The following is a 13950-nucleotide window of genomic DNA, read 5'->3' as shown; positions in this document are numbered from 1 at the left end:
AATTTGTCAAGAAACTAAAAATCAAATTTTATGATCTTGGGTTGTTTTAGCAACCTATTGCCACAAATTTTAATATCAAGAAATAATTTTTTTTTGAATTAAATCATTCAGTTTATACACTTTTAAATTAAAATTAAATGATCAATGTTAGCACCGCAGTCACCACAGTGGGGATTTGAAGATGCTGAATATTCACCCACTTCCAGCAGCTCTAATACGCGTTGAGACACGTATTGACACTCGATGATCCGTTATTAGCATCCCCACCTGAGTCCACAAGGAGAAGAGAGCAACCCTTCCTCCCTTGCCAAGCAAACAGGCATTCTCCCCTTTTTTCGACCCAAGCTGGCAACGTTGCAAGAGTCCAATGTTGTCGAAAAAATCTTAGGCAGACAGTAGTGACACCGCTAGTGCTTTAATAAATGTTGACAATACCTAAGACTCTAACTTAAGCTCATCCATGTCCATTAAAGTTGGAGGAGAAGGGCCAAAATTTTTTTTTCTTTTTGTAATAGGATATATATGAATAATAAAAATTTAATGGGAGGATGGCAAAAGCTGCCAATGCCGCCGAAAAAGATCGTAGGTAGACAGTAATGACACCGTCAGCACTTTAATAAATGCTGACGTTGACCCAAGCGTAGAGACCTAGAAAATTTATTCATGAAAAATAATAATAATAAAGGAGAGAAAAAGGAAAAGAAATCTTAAAAGTGGGAAATGGCAAGGATTCGTTGACGAATCTAGGGTTTTCGTCAACGAATATCCCTATAGAACTCGTCGACGAAGTATATGTGTCTCGTACATGAGAAGATACCGAGAGTTTGGGGATTTCAGGAAAATTTCAGATTCGTTGATGAACTAGCCTCCTTATTGACGAAGTGCCTTTATGGGTTCGTCGACGGATTACTTGAACTTGTTGACGAACGCTGGCCTATAAATATGTAAACCCTAATTTTCAATGTCATTTTCTCTCTCCTCTCACTCTCTCTCTAAACCTACGATTCTCTCTCTCTCTCTCTCTCTCTCTCTCTCTTCGATTTTGGCTTTGTTATAGCCCAGATTGACGATCGGGAACCGTCACGAAGTTCGTGGGGCGAATCTCTTTAACTTAACCGGAACATATTTTCAATTTATAGTTTCGGGACACCATCTCAAAATTAGGATAAGTGAAGTATTTTAATGATTTATAGGCTATTTGGAGTATTCGAAACCTAGGAAGTGATAAACGAAAAATTGTAGTAACCCGGAAAAAATTTATTTTTATTATTTTTATTAATTAATTAATTATTATTATTAAATTGAATTAATAATAGGATGGATATATAGGATAAAGTAATGTGGGTATATATATATATATATATATATATATAATATTAATATATGTTATACATGTTAACTCAGCTCATCAAGTCTCCTCTTTACTCTACTCTCATTCCACTCTCCGTGTCTATACTCTCGATACTCTTCCTATAGTGTTCTCCTGGTTCCCCTCAAGCTCACTCACGTAATCATCTTCCTCTCATATACTTAAATTATACGTGGAATGCATTAAATTCATGGATGATATTTGAAAGTAAGTTTAATATAATATGTTTAAGTTAAAGTATAATATATATATATATATATATATATATATATAATCCAAAAGCTTCTTAAAGAAGCTATCTCCAATTTTCAATCCAAATTCAATTTGGAATTTGGAAACCTGCGCCCCTCTCACAATTTCTCCCAAGGCCGTGAGTTCTCATTTCTCTCTCCAACTCACTTCTTTACGGCCATCTCTCACTCTCTCAAATTTTTCGGCGAATATTTGGTTGATCGAAAAACGGAAGGTATTGTTGGATTTCTGTCTTTGTCACCAATATTTTTACTAGAGTGGATTTATCGTGTGAGCGATGTAGGCACCATTCCTGAGATAAGATATACTCCCACTTTTTCCTTAATTTTTCCTTACATCTTCAGCTAAATTGACGATTGAATACCACCACAGGGTCCTAGTCTTGATTGTCGTCATTTTGGACGGAGTAAATTTTCAATTTGGGTATCTTAAGCACCACTCCAAAGCGAGAGTGAGATTTATAGAATTAAGTAAATTAGTTATATTTGAGAATTTATGGATCTAAGAAATGTTAAAATAGTATTTTATTTAAGGTTGATTTGATGAAATTAAGATTTTTGATTCAAAGTTCGGGTGAGCGCCGTAGGTATATTTTTCGGGGTCCCTACTGGCATAATTCAAGAACACAAGTAAGAGAAAATATATATTAAATCAGATTTTATGAATTAAACGGATAAATGGATTATGTTATGTATATATGTATATATTTTCGTATGTGTTTAAAATGCCAACCGTTTAAATTATGATTTCGGAGCCTAGATTGTTTTATTAGATATGTATTTGTGAAATGGACTGATGAAAGTGAAATATTTTTTAAGATAATTGTGTATAAAAATTAAAGGTATACTTTCAGTATATGAATGATAAATGAGGGTTGACTTATTTTATAGAAAATGTTTAAAACATATTACTAAATTGTGTGGCATGAGTAAAATGGAAATTTTGTATTGAATTATGTTATATGTACGAAATGCGGATTATATAGGAAATGCAATGAGAATGAAAATGTGTTATGAATTATATTGTATGACATTGTTAATTCAACCATGGATAAATGATGAATAGTTGAAAGAAGCTGTAGTAGTAGAATAGCGCACATATATGTGAACTAACTGATGAATATTTAAAAGGAGCTATAGTAGCAGAATAACACATATTTATGTGGACTAACTTATGTACAGCTGAAAGGAGCTGTAGTAATGAATGTAGAAAATGAAATGGAAAGAATGAAGAGAAATGTGAATGAGATGTAAATGAAATGTGAAATGGGAAAGGGTCATGTAAAGTAAAATACTACGAAATGTCAAAACTAAGAACATGAACAGATGAGAAATATAGAATAAATGACAGACAGAGTAATGTATTATTGTAGTATCAGTATTCAAGCTAGTATGATATGTATTTATATGGGCGGGGGCAAACTCTTCGCCCGCGGGTTTGCTAAGAAAGACGAGTGTCCTAGTAGGTATCATATGTAACAGTAGGCTACATAACGTATTAGGGCAAAGGGAAAATACTTGTATGGACGGGTTAATGTCCTTATTCTCAGGAGCCTTTGTTGGTAAACCTTTGTATGAACTGTGTGAGTACGAGATTACTTTTTCACCCGAGGGCTTACTGAGTAAGGTAAGTGCCCATATATGTTTCAGATGTGACCATTAGTTGTCTAAAGTATTAGAGCAGAAGGGTGCTACTTATATGAGCGGGTAATCACCCCAATCCTTAGGTATTTTCGTGGGTAAAATACCTTACATGTGTTTGATCAGGCTCAGGAAAGGATTTTAAAAATTATGATAATGATTTGCAAATGATGAATACATATACATATGTTATTTACAAACCTCATATTGACCACACGCTGATTTAATATATTGTTTCTTCCCTTACTGAGATATGTCTCTCCCGAATACAAATTTATTTTCTTTAGGACCTCCACATGATCGAGTTTAGAGAAGCTCGGGGTTGTTATAACATTTTTGGATATGGAAAGAAAAAGGGTATAAATTTTGATGATACTTTTGGGATGTATAAGTTTTATGTTTTAAATCTTCTGAGTTGTGAATATTGGAAGTTGTAGATTATGTTTTTAGAGATATATATATATATATATATATATATATATATATATATATATATATGGATACAGGTGGATGAATGGTTTGTTTTGGAATGTAGATGGATATAGAAAATTCTGGTAATATATTGTTGGAGGATTATATTTATGTTTTCCGCTGCGTAACTGAAAATAGAATATCAGGTATCAAGTAAATGAATGGATGACGTGGCACCCGGGTCCTACCAAGCGAGTTCGGGGCGTCATGAAACATGGTTATTCAAGTATAATGCACCAGATCGAGTTTTCGAGTTCAGAGCGTTACATTTTGGTATCAGAGCATTAGGTTTTGGTTCTGCAGACTCTAGAATGGATTAATACCAGAATATAGGATTGAATTGCGATAAGGATTGAGAAGGGTAGATTAAGATACCATTAGGAATTCTGAGTTGTGTTTCGTAAGTTTGGGGGCAGAAATCCCTTGATGGTCTTATGTGTTTTTTTTGAAGAAGTAGTTAGCTTCAAAAAATTATGATAAATTCATTGATGGTGATGTTTCGAGCAGAGAAATTAGAACTTGGGATTTAAACTTGAATGTTAGATTGGTTGATTTGTGTAGAAAAAAAAAAAATCTTTGAAGGAGAATAATTTAGGTGATGTGATTTAATGGTTTGTGGTTAAGTTGAGTGTTTGATATTTAAATCGGAGTATATGGAAATGTGTGGTATGAGGTTGGTTAGTTGATTTCAGAAGTTATGGTATTGTGGAAAACCAACAAGTACCTTTAGGTAGAGGTAGACTAGCACGAGTGTACTCGTTGATCCTGACAGTAGCAGATATTGCCAAGGGGGTAGGTTGAGTTTATGTTTAAGATATATGATAGTTTTATTTAATTATGGATAATGTAGATATTTATATAATGATATGTACTAGATTGTGTGAGATAATTAGTTTATAATTTTTTTAAAAAAAATGTGAACAATGATCGGTTAGCGAATTTCGAGGACGAAATTCTTTTAAGGAGGGAAGAATGTAATAACCCAAAAAATTATTATTATTATTATTATTATTATTATTAAATTGAAATAATAATAAGGTGTATATATAAGTGTATATATATATATATATATAATATTAATATAGTGTTTGAAAAGCAAGATGTGGTATCAAGAGGGGGGGGGGTGAATTGGATTTTAAAATTTTCTTTTAATTCCCTTCAATAATCCTTAAACTTCTTTTAAGTCATTTTTAATGAATTCTTGTTTTCTTGTTGTGTTACCAAATATAAAAAAACTTAATTTCTTTTATACAATCAACAACACAACTATGTAAACATCCAAGTAACCAAATCAATCATCCAAGTAATCATTCAACCAAACCCATCAACCACAATTTGAAAGTAAACAACCAAACCAAGATGAAAATATACAACACTTATTTAAAAAACTTAAGATGGTTGTTTGTTTATATAAGCCCTGTGAATATAAATTTGAACCAAGCCTTGTATATATGAAATGGTTTCTTTAATGTAATCCAAAACTCAAATCCCAAACAACTTAGAATTTAAATAACCTCTTGGTTAATTTTCTTTGGGTGTTTAACCAAGTAACGTACTCCCGTATGGTTTCCGCAAAGAATTATTTAACCAATGTACTCCCTTTCGGTTTTCGCAATCCCAAATCAAAAATTAAACCTTAAGTTTATTTAACTTCCAAATTACGTAGTTTGTATGACTACCAATTAAACCATCCACACAATTTTTAATATGTACTGAAAATAAAAAGAGTAAGAGAAAACGAGAGTGAGACCGGGATTTTTACGAGGTTCGGCTTATACCCAGCCTATGTCCTCACCTTTGGCAAACCACCAAAGGATTCACTAAACTTGTTCCTTTAACGGGCGGAACAATACCTTTACAACACTCCTTGGGTAAGGCTAGAGCCCGCCTTCTCCAAACGATGTCCCCTCGTTTGGTCACTCCTTTAGGCTAGAGCCCGCCTCTTGAAGTAATATCCCCTTACTTAGCCAACGATCCAAACAGTCCTTGGAATCGTCAATCTACAAGAAATATAACCAAAATTCGTGTACAAGAATTTGCTCCTACAAAGAGCTAATTAGTACAATAGTTATAGCACAATAATAATATACTTCAATAAAATTCAGAATATGAAATTCAAATTGAAGCTCTAGAGTTGTATCATCGTAAGATTCTTTCTATGAATGAAAGAATTGATAGTTGAAGCACAATCTCAGTGAGAAGACAAGCAAGACTTCAGTATATTTCGTGTAAGTTTTCAGCAAGATGTGAGCAATAGAGTACTTGTCACGCCCCGAACCCTGAAATGGGACCCAGGGGTGAAGTAAGTAACCTAACCTGTCTCTGTATCAATTTAAAACACCTATGATACCACATACTAAGAGGGTCCGACCCCGTGGGGTTAATGGATGCCCTAAATACATACATACACATGTCCATACTCATCAACATACGCAGCGGAATACGATCTTTCTTTACATCAAACTGTACCATACCAGAGTCTATACCATACATGGTTAAACATACCTATAAATACCATACATACCACGGGTGTCTACAAAATCCATCAAGACAACTTGGTTACAAAATTCGTACCTATCAGGTACTAACAATAGCTAAACACATCCCCGCTTCCGGATGCTAGGATGCTAGTTTCGGCTACCCGAAGGACCTGAAAAACATTTGTTTATATTCGGGGTGAGGCACCTCTCAGTAAGGGAGAAAACAGGTTATATCAGTGTGTGGCATACTAGTGTCATTTTCATACTTTATAACACATTCATACGATACAGTTTGAAACAATACGTATAGTTTCAAAACAAGTTCCATACCTTTCCATACATTTCCATACAGTTCTAGTATTTTCACAAAACCATTCCAGTTCATACGATACTCAAATATATACATACATACATATGGTCAGTGTCGTCACACTACTCACAACTACACAAGTCACTTAGTCTCACAGCGGTTACGTTCCAACACATTAAACTACGAAGGTTTCCGACTCAGGCCCAATAGTGAATCCATTGCTACATATGCAACTACACAAGGTCACCTGGTCTAACCCCGATTACGTTACCATGTGCAAACTACGCTGCGTCAACCTAGGGCCACTGTGGTCCGTTGCTACATTCGGTGACCAGCCGAATCATACTGGTGATATTTCGCACCTCGGATATAGAGCCGGCCACTCTTGGTGATATATAGAGTCGGCCACTCTTGCCCACGGTAGTTAGCCGTTACAGGGCACAGCGTACGGTAATTAGCTGCCCCAAGCTGTTACGGCGTACGGTAATTAGCCGCCCCTAGCCGTTTTCTACAAAACCTGGAATCACTTTGGAACTCACGTCCCTATACATTTCAGTGTACGGTAATAAGCCGCCACATAACTGTTTTTCACAAATATCTGGAACAACATTCATACATACACATGTACCACACTTATTTGGTTTATGAAAAATCATATCATTTACAATTTCAAGTATACAGTTTATGCAAATATGGATTATGGTCACCTCAATAATACAGTTTAAACAACATAAACGGTTTTCCAATCAAACAAGAGATGATACCCGAAATCCCCAATTTTTCCAAAAACTGTAACCCGAAAATCCCGTGTTTTTACCTGATAGATTTCCCCAAATAAGTAGTCAAAATGTACATACGATCGTAACCTACATGCTTACCGATTTTGATTTTGAAAACGAACCGATATAAATAGAATCCCTTTACCTTAACCCAAAACCAAACCACGAACTCTACGGTCCTCAAAACTACGAACCAAGACTCCGAAATCTACAAACCACAATACTAAACATGCTTATGATCCATACTACCATACATATACTGAATCAAAAGTGAAAACCGAGCCTTACCTCGATTTTGGCCCGAAACCCGAAAACGCTCGAACCGAGATTCCGATCCAGTAGAAACGTAGAGAATCCTTCACTGATCCTTGCTATAACTGTGGATTTTTGAATCTGGGTGACGATCGGCAACCCAATCTAGAGAGAGAGTGGAGGGAGAATTCTAGAGAGAGAGAGAGAGAGAGAGAGAGCTTTTCCAAAACTTAGCCAAGAAGAAAGCCCAAATATCCCTTTTATTAACCTTTGACCCGAGCAGCTTCGTCGACGAAAAGTACCTTTGTTGACAAAAAATCCTGCATTTCGTTGAGCAATCAGAGGCCTCGTCGACGAAGTCTAATATTTCCCATTTTCCGCCTCTCGACTTTTCTTCATCGACGAACCTCTGAATTTCGTCGACGAAAATCCTACTACCTTCGTTGACGAATTCTGGCTTCGTCGACGAAGCCAGCAGAATTTCCATTTTATATTTTTTCGGGTTCTTACAATCTCCCCTCCTTACAAAAATTTCGTCCTCGAAATTTGCAATCTCTCATTACATCACATATATACTACTACATAGATACTTACTCTAAAGCGAACCCAAACTGTCATGATAGACACATACGCACTCTAGATACCTAGCTGTCACAATACATACATACTGATACCAAGTGGTCACCATCCATACATACATTCTCTAGAGGACACGGTGGCCATTTATACGCAGCCCCGTTACAATATATACATACTCATTCTAGAGAATACGACGGCCATGATACCAAGCTGTTACGATACATACATACTCTATGAATACGGCGGCCATTTATACGCAGCCTCGTCATGATACATACATCCATTCCCTCACTTATGGCGGAGGGAAATACTGTGGTTAAATAAGTACAAAGTATCGGGAGTTCACAATACAACACAACCCACCCGAAGACTAACCACTAGATACAATACGGTAACAAAGGATTACATACATACATACATACTCATATCGACTCTGCTACCCAAATGCTACTCAGAACAACTGTGGATACTTCCGGTGTATTTCCGTTTCTAGTTCCCAAGAAGCCTCCTCTACCTCGTGGTTTCACCACAATACCTTCACTAACTGTATCTCTTTGGTACGAAGCTTCTGAACTCTACGGTCCAGAACCTGAACAGGTATCTCTTCATACGCTAAAGTATCCTCCAAGATCTGTATCATCCTCTCTGACTGTCCATCAGTCTGGGGGTGGAACGCTGTACTAAAAGTAAGCTTCGTCCCCAATGCTTCCTGCAAGCTCTTTCAAAATCGAGAAGTAAACCTCGCATCCCGATCTGAAATGATGGACACCAGTACTCCGTGTATTCTCACAATTTCATGCACATATAACTCTGCTAGCCTACTCAAAGGGTAGCTAACTTTCATTGGTATAAAGTGAGTAGATTTCGTCAGCCTATCCACAATTACCCAAATAGCATTCTGCCCGTGAAGCGCTAGTGGCAAACCCTCACAAAATCCACGGAAATATGCTCCCATTTCCATACCGGAATAGGCAAAGGCTGCAACGGCCTTGCCGGCCTTTGATGTTCAGCTTTCACTTGTTGACACGTTAGACACTGTTCCACAAACCGAGCAATATCCCTCTTCATACCACTTTACCAGAAGGACTCGTGCAAATCCCGATACATCTTGGTACTACCTAGATGTACCGTATATAGAGAACGATGTGCTTCCTCCAGAATCGTCCTTCTGATCTTATCGTCATTTGGAACACACAGTCTGGTCCCAAATCTCAATACACCTCTGTTAGAGATGTTAAAATCTGCAGTTAAACCCTGCTGCACTTTCCCCATAATCTTAACTAATTCTGCATCATTAGCCTGCGCGGCTTTAATACGCTCAAACAAGGTTGGCTGAATCACCAAGCTAGCAATGAAAGCCTGATGATCACCAAACACCATTTCCATACCAAGACTTTCCAGATCCCGTCTGACATGATGCTGAGCTACAACTGTAGATACTACTGCATGTTCTGAATTCCGACTCAACGCATCAGCTACCATGATAGCCTTTCATGGATGGTAACTAATCGTGTAATCGTAGTCCTTGATTAACTTTAGCCATCGCCTCTGCCTCATATTCAGCTCCTTCTGCTGTGAAAAAGTACCTGCGGCTTTTGTGATCCGTGAAGATCTCACACTGCATCCCATACAGATAGTGTCGCCGGATCTTCAGTGCATATACCACGACAGCTAACTCTAGATCATGCATAGGGTAATTCTTCTCATATTCTTTCAATTGTCGAGAAGCATACGCCACTACCTTACCCTGCTGCATAAGCACACATCCCAAGCCTTTTAGAGACGCGTCGCTATAAATTACAAATCCACCATCCCCTGAAGGAATGGTCAACACTGGAGCAGTAACCAGTCGGTGTTTCAACTCCTGAAAACACTGATCGCAATCACTAGTCCACTCAAACTGAACTCCCTTCCTGGTTAATAGTGTCAGAGGTCCATACAATTTAGAGAAACCCTCAACGAACTGACGATAATACCCCGCCAATCCCAGAAAACTATGAACCTCCTGCACACTCTTCGGTCTAACCCAGTCAATCACAGCTTCGATCTTGCTAGGATCAACAGAGATACCACCCTTAGACACCACATGGCCTAAGAATGCGACCTAATTCAACAAGAACTCACACTTTGTTAGCTTAGCATACAACTTCTTTTCTCGCAACCTCTGTAGCACTAACCTCAAATGACCCACATGCTCTTTCGTACTCTTCGAGTATACCAGAATGTCATCAATGAATACCACTACGAACCGATCTAGGTACTCATGGAAAACCCTATTCATTAGATCCATGAACACCGCCGGTGCATTCGTCAACCCAAAAGGCATAACTAAGAACTCGTAGTGGCCATATCTGGTTCGGAAAGCAGTTTTCGCTACATCCTCTGCTCTAACCCTCACCTGATGATATCCTGACCGCAAGTTGATCTTCGAAAAGACCTGCGTCCCCTGCAACTGGTCAAAGAGATCATCTATATGAGGCAAAGGGTAACAGTTCTTCACCGTCACTTTGTTGATCTCACGGTAATCAATGCACATTCGCATCAACCCATCATTCTTCTTCACAAATAGTACTGGAGCTCCCTAGGGCGAAACACTAGGTCTAATGAATCCCCTGTCCAGTAACTCCTGTAACTGCTCCTTCAATTCTCGAAGTTCTTCTAGAGCCATCTGATATGGAGCTTTAGAGATAGGTGCCTTACCGGGCAGCAACTCTACCGCAAACTCCACCTTACGGTCTGGAGGTAAACCGGGTAAATCATCTGGGAACACATCCGGGAATTCATTGACTACTCGAATGTCCTCGAGTCTCAACTCATCCTGCAGCGGTTCTTTCACACAAGCTAGGTACCCCTGACATCCATCCAAGAGTAGCCTCCTCGCCTGTAGTGCTGACAGAATTTGTGGCGCTGAACGCACGCACGATCCCACGAATTCGTACTCCTACTCCCCAAGAGGTTTGAAAACTACTACATTCCTACGACAGTCAATCACAGCATAACTGGAGAACAACCAATCCATTCCCAGTATGATGTCAAAACCTAATATGTCGTATACCACAAGATTTGTCGATAGTAGTTTCTCCTGGATTACAATTGGGTAGTTTCCTATCATCTTACTACAAACCGTTATACTCCTAGTTGGCGTAATCACAGACAACAACTCACTCATCACACAAGTTTCTGCCCCACAACAACTGACTTATCACACAAGTTTCTGCCCCACACAACTTCACAAAACTAGCAGATATGTACGAATGGGATGCCCCTGGATCAAATAAGACAACAGCTCTATTCGAAAGCAATAACATGGTACCTGTCACCACGTTCCCAGCGTGTTCCACATTTGCCAGAGTAAGTGAATATACTCTCACCGGAGCTGTTACCGGAGCCGTGGTTGCATGATAATTTCCCCGAGGCACCTGATTACTCCCACCGTTCTGGCTCTGTACAGGCATAATCCTTCCTTGTTTTGGACAATACTTCGTCATGTGGCCCGACTGGCCACAATTGAAGCAAACACCCCTAAATAGCTGACACTCGCCATCGTGCCATTTACGGCACTTCGCACATGGTGCGGAGGATGGATCCCTCTAAGAACTCAGCCGCTCGATGTTCTGCCGATACCCGGAACTGTAGCTCTTCTTCTTCTTCCACGATCCCTGCCGAGAATTACTCTGAGGACCAGAAGATACTGACCTCTTCCCCTGTATCTGTACTATTTTATCTCCTTAAAGGTCGGTCTCAACTATGGTGGCTTTATCCACCAGCACAGAAAACTCATGGATCTGCAGCATCCCCACAAGGCGGCGAATGTCTTTCCTCAGACCCTTCTCGAACCTCCGAGCCTTCTCGTGCTCATTTGGAACTAAGTATGGTGCAAATCGAGATAACTCGATATATCTCGAAGCATACCTTTGCACCGTCAAAGTTCCCTGTGTCAGGCCTGAAAACTCATCAGCTTTTGCATCCCATGTGGAGACCGAAAAGTATCTTTCCAGGAATACCTCCTTGAAATAGCCCCACATCATATCCGATGAACCAGCTCTCTGCCTCTCAAGCAGACTCATCGCTGTCCACCATCGCCCTGCCTCCCCAGCCAGCTGGAAGGTAGCGTACAAGACCTTCTGCTTCTCAATGCAGTGGAGGACTCCAAAAATCCCCTCGGTCTTCTCAATCCAATCTTCTGCCACAATTGGATCCAGTCCTCCCGTAAATGTCAGAGGGTGCATGCGTGTGAACCTCTCGATGGTACACCCCGCATCAGTAGGAGAGCTCTCGCGTCTCCTGACACTTCGCCCAATTTCCCGGATCACCTGTCTCGCCATACTACGAGACACAGAAGGAGACTCATCACTTGCCGTCTCCTCGGAGCCACTATCCAAGTTATTATCCTTGGCTCCATGCTGAAAAAAAAAATAGGAATCGGTTAGAATCCTTACAACACATACAGTTTACACAATGATCTACACTAATCATGTTAACTACTCCCTGCCAGGTCTAGGTCTGTCCTATCACACCGACACGAAAGTCATCAATGATCTGCCCTGCTTTTACTGGAATCGTCAACCCAGGAAAAACACGGAATACCGTCGACGATTCTTGGTCTAGCAATCGAACAACCCACAACCAACTCTACCCATATCCACATCCTATACTCTGGTATGTACACATCAATACTCCTAACCAAGTCTACAAGACCTAACAACCTGGTTAGCTCTGATACTAAGATGTCACGCCCCGAACCCTGAAATGGGACCCAGGGGTGAATTAAGTAACCTAACCTGCCTCTGTATCAATTTAAAACACCCATGATAACAGATGCCCTAAATACATACATACACATGTCCATACTCATCAACATACGCAGCGGAATACGGTCTTTCTTTACATCAAACTGTATCATACCAGAGTCTATACCATACATAGTTAAACATACCTACAAATACCATACATAGCACAGGTGTCTACAAAATCCACCAGGACAACTCGATTACAAAATTTGTACCTATCAGGTACTAACAGTAGCAAAACACATCCCCGCTTTCGGATGCTAGGATGCTAGTTTCGGCTACTCGAAGGACCTGAAAAATATTTGTATATATTTAGGGTGAGACACCTCTCAGTAAGGGAGAAAATAGGTTATATCAGTATGTGGCATACCAGTGTCATTTTCATACTTTATAACACATTCATACGATACAGTTTGAAATAATACGTGTCGCGACGTCACCGGCGCGCATGTGCCCAGGGCGGCGAAATTAAAAATCAATTTTAATTTTCAAAGAAAAATATGGAATGTTGGAGTCGCCACTAACCTTTAGTGTGGTTAGAACACATGATTACTACCCCGTTAGGGGTAGAATGGGCCTACGTTACCAGAGCTGGGGTCGGAAGTTCGGTTACGCGAGGGGAAGGTACGAGCACCCCCTACGCGCCCGTTCTTACGAACGGTACCTAACTAATTTAAAATTATCCCTAAGTTAATTTAAAAAGTCTCTAAGTTACTCATTTTATGAGTTTATAAATACACATGAAAAATAAATAAATAAATAAATGTTACACATATATATTCCCTTAGAGCTTAAGGTACGTGAAGCCCGAAGGCTCATACCTCAGCATTAAAATCATAGGGATAATAATTAAGAAAATACACCCCCAATTTTTTAAATTGTATTGAATTTTTTATAGGAAAATACTAATATGGGAGGTTTTTAATATATGGTAATAGAGTAATAAGCAACACATACCTACTAAAATATTATGAATGTCAAAATAAGTAACTAGATACTATATATATTAATATACTAAGGATACTATA

The sequence above is a fragment of the Malania oleifera genome, chromosome 2 (assembly GCF_029873635.1).
Source record: "Malania oleifera isolate guangnan ecotype guangnan chromosome 2, ASM2987363v1, whole genome shotgun sequence".
Classification (NCBI taxonomy): Eukaryota; Viridiplantae; Streptophyta; class Magnoliopsida; order Santalales; family Ximeniaceae; genus Malania; species Malania oleifera.
Note: the sequence above shows the minus strand (reverse complement) of the source record.